At 42.8% G+C, this 16,506-nt stretch overlaps 1 long non-coding RNA gene across 1 annotated transcript in view; it reads left to right on the top strand.

Annotated features, from left to right (window-relative positions):
- LOC117880142 overlaps nucleotides 1–16,161 on the top strand; it is a 21,466-nt gene extending 5,305 nt beyond the window's left edge. The window contains exons 2-4 of the long non-coding RNA XR_004646484.1: nucleotides 11,197–11,304; nucleotides 11,385–11,489; nucleotides 13,747–16,161. This is a non-coding gene — a long non-coding RNA (uncharacterized LOC117880142). The remainder of the gene's footprint in view (nucleotides 1–11,196; nucleotides 11,305–11,384; nucleotides 11,490–13,746) is intronic.
- The last annotated feature ends 345 nt before the right edge of the window (nucleotides 16,162–16,506 follow it).

The raw sequence follows: 16,506 nt of genomic DNA, 5'->3' as shown, positions 1-16,506 counted from the left end.
TCTAGTTTGCATATCAATTCCAGCTCAGCAGTCTCTCGTTGGAGTCTGTTTTTGAAGTTTTTCTGTTGTAAGATAGCCACCCGCAGGTCTGTCATTGAATGGCCAGACAGGTTAAAGTGTTCTCCCACTGGTTTTTGAGTATTATGATTCCTGATGTCAGATTTGTGTTCATTAATTCTTTTGCTAGAGACTGTCCGGTTTGGCCAATGTACATGGCAGAGGGGCATTGCTGGCACATGATGGCATATATCACATTAGTATTTATCAACAAGTTTACACTCTAAGCTCCTAACCATGCAATTTGATCTATGCAGATTGACGTTTACACTGGCATGAAGTTCTGTTAAAGGCATTGGCTCCACATGGGCAGATTAAATTGCTGTTTTAGGGGAACTTCATTTGTGATAACTTGTACCAGACCACACAACAAATCAGTGTTTGAGCCAGGATTAAAATTTTTAATAAACACTGGGTCCCAACCCTCTGCCCATTTCTCTACCAGGCTACTTCTCCAAATATTGAGTCTCTTGTACTTAACAACTCTCCCCCACTCAGTCCCTAACCAAATGGAAGAAAAAGTTAAAACAGCCCCTCTACGTAGTAAGGTGCCACAACAACCCCTCAAAACAACCCCTCACCGTAGTAAGGTGCCACCTATCACCTTGTACATGTTAGTTCGGTCAAACCAACCCCATCCATCATATTACCCTTTTGTCCCTGTCTTTAGGATGGGTCAGCATGTTCCTTGTTATCTGTGTGGAATGTGCTAGTGTCGGAGTGTTCTGGTACCATCCTGGCATATGTTTATCTCTCTAGTGTCCAGTACCTTTTAGGTGTGTGTGTTTTTGCAACATCAGCCCTCTCCTTGCCAGACTCTGAGCTGGGCCTGCCTCTTGCTCACAGCTTAATTTTGCTTTATGTTAATAAAGTCTTGACCATTAATTTAGTTCAGGCCTTAGGCATCATACCAGGCCTCTGATACAAGGGTTTATGTTTCAGGGCCTGATCTAATTACACGGGGAATCTTAAAGGATTAACATCAATTGAAAAGTATTAGGTTCAGCAGAATCTGCCTGCCTAGGGTAAGGCTCAGCTCTTTCTTTGTGGAGGAGTGATTTGAAATTCCAAGTGTCTGACTTACAGTTAATTATAAGAGACAGCAGGGGTACCTGGACATGGTGTGCACAAACTATAGCTCTACTAATTTGTTTCTTCATACTCAGACATACAGTATTAAAAATGTGTAACTTCACAATCCTTTATCAATCGATAATTATACAGTCTTTCATACCAGCGTGCTGTGGTGCCTTTTAATCATGCAGGAGTGCAGTCTGATTTAAAAACACTATATCAGAATCAAGCCACTCCCCCTCCCCAACCCTCACACACCCACTCACCAAAATTCAGCATCAAACAGCAATTTAGAACAGGAAGTGGGGAAGGGGGTCATATTTGTTTTTGTGAATCTAGCCCTTCATTTCCTTTGGTTTTATTTAAAAAGATTAAAAATGCCCCAGATCAAAACATTTAATTTTGAGTCAAATGAAACATTTTATTCAACCCAAAACAAAAATTTCCAGCTTTTTCTGATTCACCAAAAATTCCAAAAAGTTTTGGTTCAACCTGAACTGATTTTCTTTTCTGTAAATTTATTTTTTTTGCAACTAAAAAATCACTTATCCATGCAGCTCTACTACTTAATCACTAAGGGTACGTCTATACCCAGCCGCTAGTTCGGCGGCTGGCAATCGAACTTCTGGGTTCGACTTACCGCGTCTTGTCTGGACGCGATAAGTCGAACCCGGAAGTGCTCGCCGTCGACTGCGGTACTCCAGCTCGGCGAGAGGAGTACCGCGGAGTCGATGGGGGAGCCTGCCTGCCGCGTGTGGACCGAGGTAAGATCGAACTAAGGTACTTCGAACTTCAGCTACTATTCACGTAGCTGAAGTTGGGTACCTTAGTTCGATTTGGGGGGTTAGTGTAGACCAAGCCTAAGATAACTTTCTGCCCCTTGCTGATTAGCTATACAAGCACACATACCTTTCAACTGTCCCACATATCAAGATGCATTGCTCTCATTTTGGTCCCAAAGTTACATCCATTTCACACAAATTTAGTCTTTCCTGATTTTTTTTTAAAATTGTTTCCATAAGAAAGAATCTTAAAGATAGGTTCATGCAGAGTTATTTTTAATTAACTAATGAAATGAAGCCCACAGCATTTTTAGTTTCCTGCATGAATCATTTTTCTGTCTCTCTCTCTGCGTCCCCCATTTAGACCTTGGTTGATTCAAATATATGGAAAAAATGATTCTCACTAAATCAACTGATTGAACTTGCAAGTTATAAGGGTGCGAAACAGTCTGCCAAACCTGGGCATTTTCTAAAGATCATTCATTTCTTTAGTCTATTTCTGTTGCTGCTGACCTTTTGAGGTCTTTTAATATAAGCTTTGGCCTCATGGATAGTATTAACCCCTACTCTCATTTAAAATGGGAAGGCTGACCATCAGGATTTGCAAATTACCATCGGGGACAATGAACAGAGAATTTCTTATCCTCTCACTATCCACTGGAAACTGTACAGAGACAGCAGACACCTCCCAGTGGAACTCTGCCCACAGACGTATGTTAGTGCCCCCAAAACGTAATTCGAGTCAGAGACCTATGCTTATTATACTCTGCTTCCACTGCCAGTAGCAGATTTACATGTAGGCCCATAGACTTCGTGGAGCCACTTACAAGTTGCCCCCAAAATAAAAGGGTGATGGGAGAAATGTAACTAGAACAACAACAGAAAGGGGTTTGCAGAAGACAGGAACAACCACTCTAGTCTGGTGCACAAAAGATGGGCATGTTCCACTGAAAGACAGGCATCTTTGAAGCACTGCAGGTGTTTACTTGTGTTTGGGATTCTGTTGTAGAATATTAAATTCACGTCTTTGGTTGGTCTCTACATGAGTGGTAACAGCTAATTTAGACCCCATCATTTTATACGTATAGTTAGGATTATGTTTTCCAATGTGCATTACTTTGCATTTATCAACATTGAATTTCATCTGACATTTTGTTGCCCAGTCACCAAATTTTGAGAGATCCTTTTGTAGCTCTTTGCAGTCTGCTTGGGACTTAACTAACTTGAATAGTTTTGTATCATCTGCAAATTTTGCCACTTCACTGTTTACCCCCTTTTCCAGATCATTTATGAATATGTTAAATAGGACTGGGACCAATACAGACCCCTGGGAAACACTACTATTTACCTCTCCCCATTCTGAAAACTGATCATTTATTCCTACCCTTTGTTTCCTATCTTTTAACCAGTTACCAATCCATGAGAGAAGCTTCCCTCTTATCCCATGACTGCTTACTTTGCTTAAGAGCCTTTGGCGAGGGACCTTGTCAAAGGCTTTCTGAAAATCTAAATACACTATATCCACTGGATCCCCTTGTTCACATGCTTGTTGGCCCCTTAAAGAATTCTAGTAGATTGGTGAGGCATGATTTCCCTTTACAGAAACTATGTTGACTATTTCCCAACAAATTATGTTCATCTATGTGTCTGACAATTTTTTTCTTTACTATAGTTTCAACCAGTTTGCGCAATACTGAAGTCAGGCTTACCAGCCTGTAATTGCTGGGGTCACCTTGGGAGGCCTTTTTAAAAATTGGCATCGCATTAGCTATCCTCCAGCCATTTGGTACAGAAGCTGATATAGGTGATAGGTTACAGACTACAGTTAGGAGTTCTGCAATTTCACATTTGAGTTCCTTCAGAACTCTTGGGTGCAGGGCCATCCTTAGGCACCTGAAAATTTGGGGCACCACTGGGTCTTAGTGTCCACACTCCCGGCACTTCCTATCCCTGTTCTGACCTTTCCTGCAGTCTCCCACAGCTGGCTCCAGAGGGAATCTAGTAACTTAAAAGTGAAAAAGCCTTCCAGCCTGCCAGACCTATTAGCACAACATTGAAACTGTTAAAGAGTCATTCAAGTGGTAATGAAGCCATTTAACAGGCGTTTGCCAACCCCCGGGTATATACTGTCAGTTTTTAAATTTACCGACAAAAACAATTGTGCATTACTGTAATATTTACTCAGAACATGTTAGTCTACAGGACCTTAGTTTAAAATTTGCTTTAAAAATATTTCATTAGTGAGTTGGTGAAGATTATAAAATCACATCTCTAAAAAATCCTTGCATTGATTTTTTGATGCATAAGAACGGCCATACTGGGTCAGACCGAAGGTCCATCGAGCCCAGTATCTTGTCCTCTGACAGTGGCCAATGGCAGGTACCCCAAAGAGAATGAACACACAGGTTATCATCAAGTGATCCATCCCCTGTCACCCAATCCCAGCTTCTGGCAAACAGAGGCTAGGGACACCATTCCTGCCCTTCCTGGCTAATAGCCATTAATGGACCTATCTTCCATGAATCTATCAAGCTCCCTTTTGAGCCCCGATGCACAATCATCTTTACCTTAAATGCTTGGATCTTCAGACATATAGTTTTTTTAAATAAATCCTTCAAAAGACCACCCTTATCTAAAATACACATTTTAATTTTAAATAGCAAAAAAAAAACTTGCTTCCAAAGTCTTCCTGTCCTTTCTGTCCATCCCTTTCTCCTTTCACCCCCTCACCTTGAAGAGAGCCCTTAAAGGGACAACACCCCTTTCCTTCCAGATAGCTGGACAAAAAGTTTCCCTTCCTTTACTTCTGACTATCTGATGAACTAGTTTTAAGAGAATCCTTCAGCAAAATCAGTACCTAGTAAGATATAAAATTCTTTGTTATGTCTAAAATCTTTGGAAACATATTTTTTAAAGTTGGTGAAATTTCATAAACATGTCTATTGTTATGGAGATCACACAAAGTAACTTAGTGTTCCCTTTTTCTAAAAGCAGTGAACATTGTTATGAACACACTAACCTCTGTGACTGATTAATTTAAAATAATGACTTTGTTTCAGTGAGTTAAATATATAGTAATCTGGAATGGTTACTTTATGAAGGCTTAAGGGTACATTTAAAATATAAAATCAGCTCAGAAATACTGATTAAGAAAATGTAAAACAGAGACGAGCTGCATCATGTATTCCATAATATTTAATGTTGTGTTCAGTAATACAGCTGACTCGACCTTACTATAAAGGTTTTGCAAATAAATCTGTGACAAACTTCAGGGCATATCAAAAAACCTGTGACTGACATTTTTTATTCCCAAGTTTAAGTGCTTTTAATTAGGTACCTTCTGCATGTCCAGTCTTCACCATCTGGCTTGCAATGAAAAACGTGCTTCATTTTCTTTAGAAAGAAATTGCAGAAGTGTGTTTTTTTTCAAATGTCATTTGCTTTATTTGGATTCAGGGATTTGGCTGGAAGAGAGGAGGGAGACAGTGGGGAGAGGGCGGGGCCTGGGCAGAGTAGGAGTGGAGTATGGGTGGGGCCATAGGCAGAAGAAGTGGGCTGGGGAGCTAGCCTCCCCAAGCGGCAGCTTCACCCACTGCAGAGCGGGTCGGCTCCCGGATACCCAGTGCGCACTGCAGGCTCCTTAGGCAGGGGCTGTATTCACAGAGCCGAATGCTCCAGTGCCATGCATTCTGCGTGAGGAGAGGGTACGGGGGTCTCTGTGGGGAACTGTGACTCTCCGCCGTTGTGAGGTGGGCTGGGAGTCTCGGTATCCTTTGCTGTCTCATCCCTCCCCCAACCCCCGGGCTGCCATTGGGCATAGGGGCATCAGTTTAATATTACTGCGTAGGGCCCCTTAAATCCTAAGGATGGCCCTGCTTGGGTGAATACCATCTGGTCCTGGTGACTTGTTACTGTTTAGTTTATCAATTTGTTCCAAAACCTCCTCTAATGACACCTCCATCTGGGACAGTTCCTCAGATTTGTCACCTAAAAAGAATGGCTCAGGTTTGGGAATCTCCCTCACATCCTCAGCTGTGAAGACTGATGCAAAGAATTCATTTAGTTTCTCCACAATGGCCTTATCGTCCTGAGTGCTCCTTTATTATCTCGATGGTCCAGTGGCCCCACTGGTGGTTTAGCAGGCTTCCTGCTTCTGATGTACTTAAAAAGTAATAGCAAATTTTTTTTTGAATCTTTGGCTAGCTGTTCTTCAAATTGGTTTTTTGACCTTCCTAATTATATTTTTATACTTCATTTGCCAAAGTTTATGCTCCTTTCCATTTTCCTCATTAGGATTTAACTTCCACTTTTTAAAGGATGCCCTTTTGCCTCTCACTGCTTCTTTTACTTTGTTGTTTAGCCACGGTGGCTCTTTTTTGGTTCTCTTACTATGTATTTTAATTTGGGGTATACATTTAAGTTGAGCCTCTATTATGGTGTCTTAAAAAGTTTCCATGGAGTTTGCAAGGATTTTACTTTTGGTGCTGTACCTTTTAATTTCTGTTTAACTAACCTCCTCATTTTTGTGTAGTTCCCCTTTCTGAAATTAAATGCTACAGTGTTGGGCCACTGTGGTGTTTTCCCCGCCACAGGGATATTAAATTTAATTATATTATGGTCAATATTACCAAGCAGTCCTGCTATATTTACCCCTTGGACCTGATCCTGTGCTCCACTTAGGACTAAATCAAGAATTGGCTTTCCTCTTGTGGGTTCCAGGACTAGCTGCTCCAAGAAGCAGTCATTTAAGGTGTCAAGAAAATTATTTCTGCATCCCTTCCTGAGGTGATATGTATTCAGTCAATAGGGGGATAATTGAAATTCCCTATTATTATTGAGTTCTTTTAGTAGCAGGAAATTGTCTGATAAATGGCAGAATAGTTGGTGGGAACTGCTTGAGAAAAGATCAAGGAAAATGGAGACATTTGACCAATACTAAAAGCTTTTTTCTTGAAATTTCTGTGTTGTACGTTAGGGGGCAGTGCCGCTGCACAAAACTTCCTTATTTTCCGATGCCTTGTGAGTTTTTTCTGCAAGCTTGTTGTAACACAAAGCAGCCTTTTGTAAGACGTTTGATCTTTGTGTTTACAAATTATTGTGATTTTTTTTTTAATATGTCTAAAGCTGATGAGAATAAATTCTTGCAGTTGCCCTAGGAAACCGCTGAAACTCGGCGAATCTTTTAAAAGATTTGCTATCTCCTTTGCTTAGGTGCAGGCAAACAAGCAGTTTTCTCTATCCCTCAATGTTAACTACTGAGGCTGGTTAGGAGTTGCTGGGAGAGACAAGACAGGCAAGGTAATATCTCTCACATATCCTGTGCCCAACATGGCTACAACAACACCTCAAACTAGGAATTGCTGTGTCACATGACAGGGGACTGAAATCTCTATGACAATACATCAGCTTAGTAGCAAATACTGCCCTAGAGGTAACTGTATCTGAATAGGTTTCAGAGTAGCAGCCCTGTTAGTCTGTATCCTCAAAAAGAACAGGAGTACTTGTGGCACCTTAGAGACTAACACATTTATATCTGTATCCGAATAGCCTTAAGCCCCAATCCTGCAACATCTTGCGCATGGTAGGACTGCGGTGGCAGCACTGAGCCCCCGTCACTGAAGACAATAGGTCTCTACATGGGCACGGTCGGCTGTCACCATGCAAGAAGTTGCACGAGTGAGGCCTTTGTGGTCAAAGTGTGATGCAAGGATTTTTGGGCTTTATTAAGTAGGACTTGCTCCTTGTCTAGGCTGGTCTGGCTCTGTGGCAGCATATCAGGCTTGAAGACTGTTGATAGATTTGGTTGGCTTGGACCTTCAATTAAATTGTTTTAGATTATCGCAAACTTCACTTTCAGATGTTGCAGGTTTTCTTGAGGCTAGGTTTTCTTTCTTTCTTTCCTCCTGCAGGTGGTGCTGTCTCAGACAAAGTCAAACGGTTGTTTCTATCATTTGTTTATTCATATTATAGGCAGAGCTGGCAGTGCTGCCTATAGTTAAGATTGCCAAGCGTTATCTTGTTTTCAAGTTGCTTATAACTTGGCCAAATTTTAACGGTTCGGACTGATATTTTCCATGCTGAGTGTCTGCCCCAGGCTGAATGTTTTTGGAAAGCTTCAGCAAAAATGGTTTGGCCATTATCAAGAACAAGGTTAGAGAAAAATGTGTTTTTCCCCACGATAAAATAATTCTTACAACTATTTCACCAGGAAGCTGTAATGTCTCCATGATTTGAAGCAGGGACATAACATGTGGTATGGGGTTGTCCTGCTGTCAAGGATGTGTGTTTTGCTATTCCTAGGGGGAGTGGGGAGACACCTTAATTTGGCCAAGTTATAAGCCTTTGAAATATCTCTATTTGCCCAGGCTCAGTAGAGGTTAGTTAGTTTGGCAGCTAAATTTCCCAAAGATTCCGGCCTGGTCCGCACTTATGAAAAATCCACACCCCTGAAACCTGTAGCTATGCTACGCGAACCCCCCAGTGTAGATGCAGCTAGGTCGATGGAAGAATACTTTCACCTTGCTCGGGGAGCTGGTGTTGCTACAGCAATGGAAAACCCCCTTCCGTTGCTGCAGTTTGCATCTATGCTACAGGGTTACAGTGGCATAGCCATGGTGCCGTAGTTGTGCTGCTGTAGCACCTGTAGTGTAGACACGGCCTCCATCTGCAGTGGGCATACTCCAGCCTAGGGATGTGGGGCTCAGCAGGTCTGTCCCAGTAGCCAGGTGCAGGGCCGACTTTAGGCCAATTCAGGCGATTCCCCTGAATCGGGCCCCGCGCCCATACCGGGGCGGCTGGCTTCCCCAGGGGGCAATTTAAATGGCCTGGGGCTCCCAAACTGCCACCAGAGCCCCTCTTCTGGAGCCCTGGGGTAGGGCTGCGGGGCTCTAGGGGCTATTTAAAAAGTCCGGGGTTCCCCTTGCTTCTACCGCCCCGGCCCTTTAAATAGCCGCTGGAGCCCTGCCGCTTCCCCAGGGCTCGCTTGGCTAGTTAAAGGGCCGGGGCAGTAGAAGCAGGGGAGCCCTTGGACCTTTAAATAGCCCCCCGAGCTCTGGGATAGCTCCCCTTGCTTCTATTGCCCTGGTCCTTTAAATAGCCACGGGAGCCCTGCTGTTTCCCCAGGGCTCCGGCAGCTATTTAAAGGGCCAGGGTGGTAGAAGCAGGGGAGCCCCTGCCCGCAGCCAGCCCCTGCTGCACCCCCTGCCAGCACCAGCCCCGCACCCCCTGTCCTGCCCGCAGCGGCAGCCAGCCCCTGCCCGCAGCCAGCCCCGCACCCCCTGCCCTGCCTGCAGCCAGCCCCTGCCTGCAGCCAATCCCGCACTCCCTGCCTGCAGCCAGCCCGTCTCTAGCCAGCCTGGCACCCCTTGCCCTGCCTCCAGCCAGACCCTACCTCCAGTCAGCCCCTGCCCTGCAAGGAAACCAGGAGTGCTATTGGCTACTCTGTTAGCTCAAATAGCAGATGTCTGTGTGGTGGTGAAACTAAAAGTTCGAACCCTGTGGATGCTAATATCGTCCACATGATGGAAGTTGTCTCTTTCAGTTTCAGAAGAATATTAAGATTGCCAAGTCAAGCACTCTAATTAGAAAATGCTAGAATTAAGGTTGCCTGGACAGCCTTAATTTGGGCCCCTTCTGTGAATGCATATGACAGAGCCTTTAATCACGTGATCACTTAACTTTTTTTCTACAGGACTCCTGCCTCATTCAGTGCAAAGAATGACTGTGGTTTATCTAGTGAAAAGCTGTTGTCTGTGGGGCTCTTGCCCCATTTATTGCAGAAGTTGAAAGGTGTGTATTGAATGAGGCAGAGAGAGGACTGTAAGAAGGGTTTCATGGTTAAGGCAGTTGAATACTGCCCTGAGGAATTAGATTCTATACCTGTCTCTGCCACAGTTGCTATTGTTATGTTAGGTGAGTCGCTTCCATCACTGGCTGTGTTCTTGATTTTCTGGGTGCCCAATTTAAGATTATGGCATCTGATTTGCAGATGTGCAGAGTACCTACATCTGCACTTGAAGACAACGGGAGTTGTACTTTAAAAATATGACCTGCGATATACTAGTAAGTACTCTGAAAAATGGGCCCTAAATAGTCTCAAAATGGGCACCCAAAATTAGTGGAAACTTTTTACTTTAATCTCTCTCTGCCCAATTTCCCATCTGTAAAATGGGGATAATCCCACACCAGCTCAGAGAGGACTTGTGAACATAAAAATGAATGCTTGTGAAACACTTGGATACTAAAGTGATGAGTGCCATAGAAAAGCCCAGAAGGAAACTATTCCATTCTGTTTTCATTGCAGCGTTTGAATGGTGCACTGCAGCCGAGGTATGGGTGGGGGGTCACATATTGAACAATGAGGATAAAGCAAAATATTGAATAGTTGCTCAATAGTGAGCATTGTCCATACTGTGCACTGAAGGAGGCCTGGGTCCTATGGAAAAAAATAGTATGCGATAATGCATTGGTGCAAGGGGGCTGAATTAAGGTTGCCCAAGCAACCTTAATTCCGACATTTCCAAACTCTTGAGTGATTGACTTTGAAACTTTAACATTCTTTTAATATAGTTTTTTATATCTAATATAAAATCAAGTTTTTTTGGGTGTCCTGGTGAGTCTTGCTGACACCAAATCTGTAGATTGAGTGTCTAACACCAGAGTAATATCCAAAGGCTAATTAAGTGTGGCTTTGTCTTGCACAGTTTTCCTTTCATCCTGTATAGAAAGTGCACAACAGAATTACTTTAATGCTGTATTATGAATATTGTGGGTTTTGTTTATTAGTTAACTAATCACAGTTAAATTAGCTTTTCAGAGTTGAGTCAATTGCTGACTGCAGAATCTACATATGCTAGTAATACTTTCTTTGCAAACATGTATGTAAGAAGCGCATGCACAGCCTATATAAATATCTACAACGTGAGTATATCTGTGTCAAACCTTTAGATCCTTTATTTCTATGAGAAACTTTGAGACAGAATTCCTCTGAAATGAGAGAATTCCTACAGTGTGTAAGAAGTGGGGAGATATAGCAACCACCCATCCTGTTACATGAATAAACTTGTTAAATCATCTCCCCTGGATCATATTAGTCACCACTGCTTGTGGGGTGAGACTGGCTTCATGTGGTTTAGCATCCTGATGCTGGTAACTGGCATACTATCTCTTATTTCTTTCAGCTGATGGTCTCTTAAGGAAACAGTCTAAAGAAGGGACTCCAGTATTTTTTGTACAAACAACATGGATTTCTCCTACAGTGATACATTCTTAAATGCCTTTGCAGGTGTTTCCAAATGAAGATGTTTTGGTGGCTTTACAGCTGCTGATGTCAATGGAGATGTTTACACAGAGGGCATTTGGAATTTTTTGCCATGTCTCCCTTATATTTCAGGTCAGATGGAAGAAAAAAAATTACATGCAGCTACAGGAATATGTTGATATGCCTTTAAATGTTGTTTTTTTGTTTAAAAGTGGGAGCTAGAGGTACTGCAATATCCACCTTACTAGGATGGGAAAGAAAAAGATGGATAGCTATGTGGCTACTAAGGGTGTCCTGAGATCTTGAGAAGAATTAAGGTATGTCTACACAGCCAGTGGCAGGAACCTCCAAGCCTGGGTCAACAGACTTAGGTTTGCTGGACTCATGGTAAAAATAGCATCTTCTTCCTAGACTTGCGAGCCCGAGCCACAACATCTACACAATTATTTTTAGTGTGGTAGCGTAAGCAAGAGTCTGTCAACCTGGGCTCCGATGCTTGCTGCCACAGGCTGTGTAGACATACACCATGATGCTTAGCTGCAGCGATTATTGCTTGCACAAGGTGGGATCACCATTCGCGCTGGCAAGGCTTGTGCTCTAGATATAGCTGTGTAGATGTTGCGGCTCAGGCAGGAGTTCAGGCTCCAAAGCCTGGGGGAAGTTGAGTGGGCTTGAGTGCCAGAGCTCCAGCCTGAGCAGCAGTATCAAAGCTGTGTCTTCACAGCTATTTTTGGAGCAAAGGCACAAGCCCTGCAAGCACCGATCTGTGGACCTGGGCTTGGAGACTTGCTCCCTGATGCAGTGTAGAAATGCCCTAAGGCATATTGCAGATGATCAACTTCCTCTGCTTTCAGGGATGATTGATAGGCTATGCTACTGTACTCCACCCCGTATTGGAATTTTGAGAACCTTGATGCCAAAATCTCAACCCCATCGTTTGCATTATTGTGAGCAGGTTTCAGTTCTTCATTAGATGGGCCTGAGCTGCAAAGTTTGGCTCCAGTGCCAAACTTTCCCCCAAAGTTTTAGAGGTCTGATAGGAGTCAGTTTTGCTTTGTCCAATTAGAGGTAGGATCGGGCACCGGGGATGTGGTCAGAATTAGATCCAGACTTCTCAAGTTTGGGTATGGCTGGATGTGAGACCGTTTCTACCACTGGTCTCCTCCTGTGCAAGAGGAAGTTGTTGATAACATTGAACTTTTGGCTGCTATGTATAGGCCAGAGCTCAACATAAAAACCACCCATTGTCTGAGAATTAAATTGTGGCATTCCACCAATAAATGGTGTAAATGACCATTCGAATAGCTCATATTAAAGCTAGTATGTCGTGTTAAGTTCTATTGATTTGATTTACCAAGAAAAATGAAATAGAAATGGCTCTGTTGACAAGATAGAGCTTACTGGATTCAATAGTAAGTCGAGTAAGGCCCCGACCCTCTGCAGGTTACCAGTGAACAGCCTCAGCCTCTCAACTGTTGTCCCTCCCTTCTACCATCGCCTACATGTCAGCTACTGCCCCAAACCCCCCTACTAAAAGAAGTTAAAATTCTATTTGCGGTGACCTGTTGAACCGATGTGGTCTTCAAATCTTTTTGGAGGGTGCAGAAGGGCATACGGCGTAATATTGATTATTCAGACACAGCGTGCTTCTGTGCAGACTTCTGGTTTTGTACTAGGCCAGGAACATGCTATACTTGTAAAGGACAAGGCTGAGCAGCAGTATATCTGCCTGGTTACTCTTGCTGCCTGTTGTAGACAGTATAATGTGATCTATTGCTTTTAATTATATAATGTGCCAGATCATGTTGTGAAGGGCACATAATGAATTGCTGTATAAATAATGATGATGGATAAATAATGAGATATGGCACAGCTGAAAGTTGGGCCTCCCTGAAGTCAAGGATTTTTCTTTCAGCGTCATCCCCTGTATTCCCTTGGGATTTGCATGTTGTGCAAATCTCCAGACTGCTAGAAAGGTTTTGTGGGGTGTTCAGGTTGAGGGATTTGTTTAGAGACTATCATGCAGATGTCTCATGTATTTGAAACTCTGATCCCCATGAAACTACTCTGAAATGTGGGATGGCCACATACCAGAAGCTGGTGTGTTAACTAGCCCACTGCTGCCTCAGGTATTAATTTTGTATATCTAGATATGACTAATAAGGGAGTTGCTTCTTTCAGTGTTAGCGGATGACCAATTTGTACTGTTAGGAGGAACAAAGCTAGAGGAGGTCGTGTTACCCAGAAAGCAAGCACAATCCCCAGAGTGAGTCATGAAGCTTATACATTAAGCCACAAGGTGATAAACTGGTAGCAAAATTCTAACATAGCTATGCCAGCTTTATTTCTTCTGCCTTTTGACAGAGATGGTTCCAGGCAGCAAAGTTTTGTTGTGGGTTTCCAACACCCATAAAGTTAAGGGGTGTTTGGAATTAGCATCTGAAGTATGAAAACCTAAGAGAAATGAGGAAAGTGACTGCCTTGTGCAAATCATAAAGGATATCAGGCAGAAGAAGGGAGTTTGCCTTTTCCCCAGCTCAGTTTTCATAGTATCATTTTTTTTTATTTCTATAGGTGCCCTGTGGATCACAGAGCTGCTTTGGACTGGGTGGTCCACATATTAAAATATCAGCATTCCAGGAGTGGAGAGGGGAGGGCCATGAGGAGAAGGGCATGAAAAAAATCTGAAATATGAATAAAATTAGTGATACCTAATGCTGGTGAAAGGCATCTGACAGACCCCCTTCCCCTGCTAAATGGACTTTAATCTATGCTACCACTGTGGCTTTAAAAAGCCATATGGGTGCTATTTTAACCATTTTCTCAGTTTTCAGCCTCTGTTTGTCCCTCCCCTGCTGACAATTCCCTTACAAACAGATGGTGTCTCTTCTCAAATCATTAAATATTCTTCAAAATGCTTAACCTGGGTAAAATATAAAACCAGGGATTGGGAATCCAGTTCCAATAAAATATAAAAGAGCCCCCAGATCCAGATGAGATTTAAGATGAGGTTCAGATTCAAGGCCAAAGTAAGGTTTGGGATCCTATTAACAGGCATAAACCTAGTGAGACATTGTTTTGAAATGCTGGCCTCAAATGGCTGAAATCTCATTAGATCGGCTGTTTTTAAATAAGAATTTTTGACACGTTGGAATTAAATCTCTCAGACTTCAGCAGCATCAGAAAAGGGTAGATCTGAACAGGGAACCAGAACTGTATTGAGTGGGTTTAGATCTGAGTATTAATATGTGACAGCTGTGTCTGGCTGTCTGAATATCTGCTGTATGAACATTGGTGATTTTAATAATTAGTGATCTGTAGCTTTTCTTCAGAAGAGATGTATATCTAGTAACACCTTTACAGGTCCCTATCTGCATTAACATTGTAATGAAGCGAGTTCAAAAAGTGCTGAAGACAATCAGTGTGCTTAATGAGATTATATGCAAACCTCCTGAAACAACTTGCCTAAGTAATCACCGAAAGTGAGGGGGGAAACCTTTTATTAATTGCAAAGCAGTATCTATCTTAACACTGAAATAGCAACAGAGGAGAGATTTAACATAAGCCAATAAAAGGCAGGAAATTAGCTTTTGTTTCTATGCAGCTCCCTTCCACCCCTAACCCCCAATGTAATCAAGTTGAGTTGCGTGTGGAAGAAGGAAGGAAGAAGTGAATTGTATTATATTGACTCAAGTATGCACCCCACAATGATGTATTGAGCTGAGTAAATGCCTCACATCCACTTCACAAGAATCAGAACTTTGGTCTTAGGCTTTCTGCTATGCCCTTAGTAAAGAAATATGCATCAGTGTAACCACATCAGGGCAGTTCAAACGACTGTAAACATCTAGTGAAGATGTTAGCTGCACCAACGTAGAGTTCTGATTTTGACCTTCCACACCGTCTTTGCATAAAGTTTAATCGCTTCCAATTTGGAGAGGTCAGATGCCTTGCTAAGGACTGTAAGTGGGGCCGTTGCTGCTCCCATACTTTGCTGCTGTGGCCAGTTAGAGGTAGTCTACATACTTGCAGGCTGCCCCCAGGGGCAAGGGCTGCCTGGTTCCCTCATGGATTTGCACAATGCTTCCCTTAGTTATTGAATGGTTAAAATGCTTGACTTGACTGGACTCTTAAGACAACAATGTTGGGCAATGAAGGGAAGGGGATTCTGATGGACAAGGCTGTATAATGAAGCATGATGACCAATTCTCTAAGAATACAGAGCAGCTGAGAGTCACAGGAAAGGCTTACTAAGGTTACATGATTCTTCGAGAATTGGATTGAGCCTCTTTAGGGCTCTTTCTGCAGTACTCTGCTGTTCAAGTACAGTTTTGTATTATCAACTGCTACTTCATGCTTTTTTCTTGTTCTGTACTTTGTCATTAAGGTAGGCATCTATTTGAGACAACCTTAATTGTGTCCTAGTCCTCTTGGTTGAGGAAGATCACTGATATGCATCTTGGAGAGAAACTGAGCTCTGATTTTAAGGGAAGCAGGATTAGAATCCATGGATAACATAAGGGCATGGGCAATAGTGGTTGGGATTTCCATCCCTAAACAGTGTCATGGGGCTGAGTTGGTGCAATACAGACCAGGAAAGAGCTAAATGACCTAAGGATTCAAGGTTCTGGTGCAGAATCCAGACAGTTTTGTACCATTTTTAATAAAGTAATATTTGATAGTGCACTTTCATCCAACATCAAGCCTTTGAGACTCCGTGACAATCAGCTAGCTTGTGCATGCCAATGCCTTAAAGAAGTGTTCTTTGTGTGGCACAACACAAGTCCAGCTGGAACCAGCCAGTGCTGAAAACCTCACAAGAGAGCCTAATTTTTCAAGATCACAGTCCGGCTTCCAGACTGAAGAGTTTTAAGCCACGAATCCAAATGTTGGGAGGCTTATCCCAGGGAAAGCATGGGACTGGGGTTCATGGGGTTCAAAATGATCTGGACAAACTGGAGAAATGGTCTGAAGTAAATAGGATGAAATTCAATAAGGACAAATGCAAAGTACTCCACTTAGGAAGGAACAATCAGTTGCACACATACAAAATGGGAAATGACTGCCTAGGAAGGAGTACTGCGGAAAGGGATCTTGGGGTCATAGTGGATCACAAGTTAAATATGAGTCAACAGTTTTAACGCTGTTGCAAAAAAAAGCAAACATCATTCTAGGATGTATTAGCAGGAGTATTGTAAGCAAGACACGAGAAGTAATTCTTCCGCTCTACGCACTGATTGGGCCTCAACTGGAGTATTGTGTCCAGTTCTGGGCGCCACATTTCAGGAAAGATGTGGACAAATTGGAGAAAGTCCAGAGAAGAGCAACACAAAT

Source organism: Trachemys scripta, chromosome 7 (assembly GCF_013100865.1).
Source record: "Trachemys scripta elegans isolate TJP31775 chromosome 7, CAS_Tse_1.0, whole genome shotgun sequence".
NCBI lineage: Eukaryota > Metazoa > Chordata > Testudines > Emydidae > Trachemys > Trachemys scripta.
Note: the sequence above shows the minus strand (reverse complement) of the source record. Positions and strands in the feature narration are given on the sequence as shown.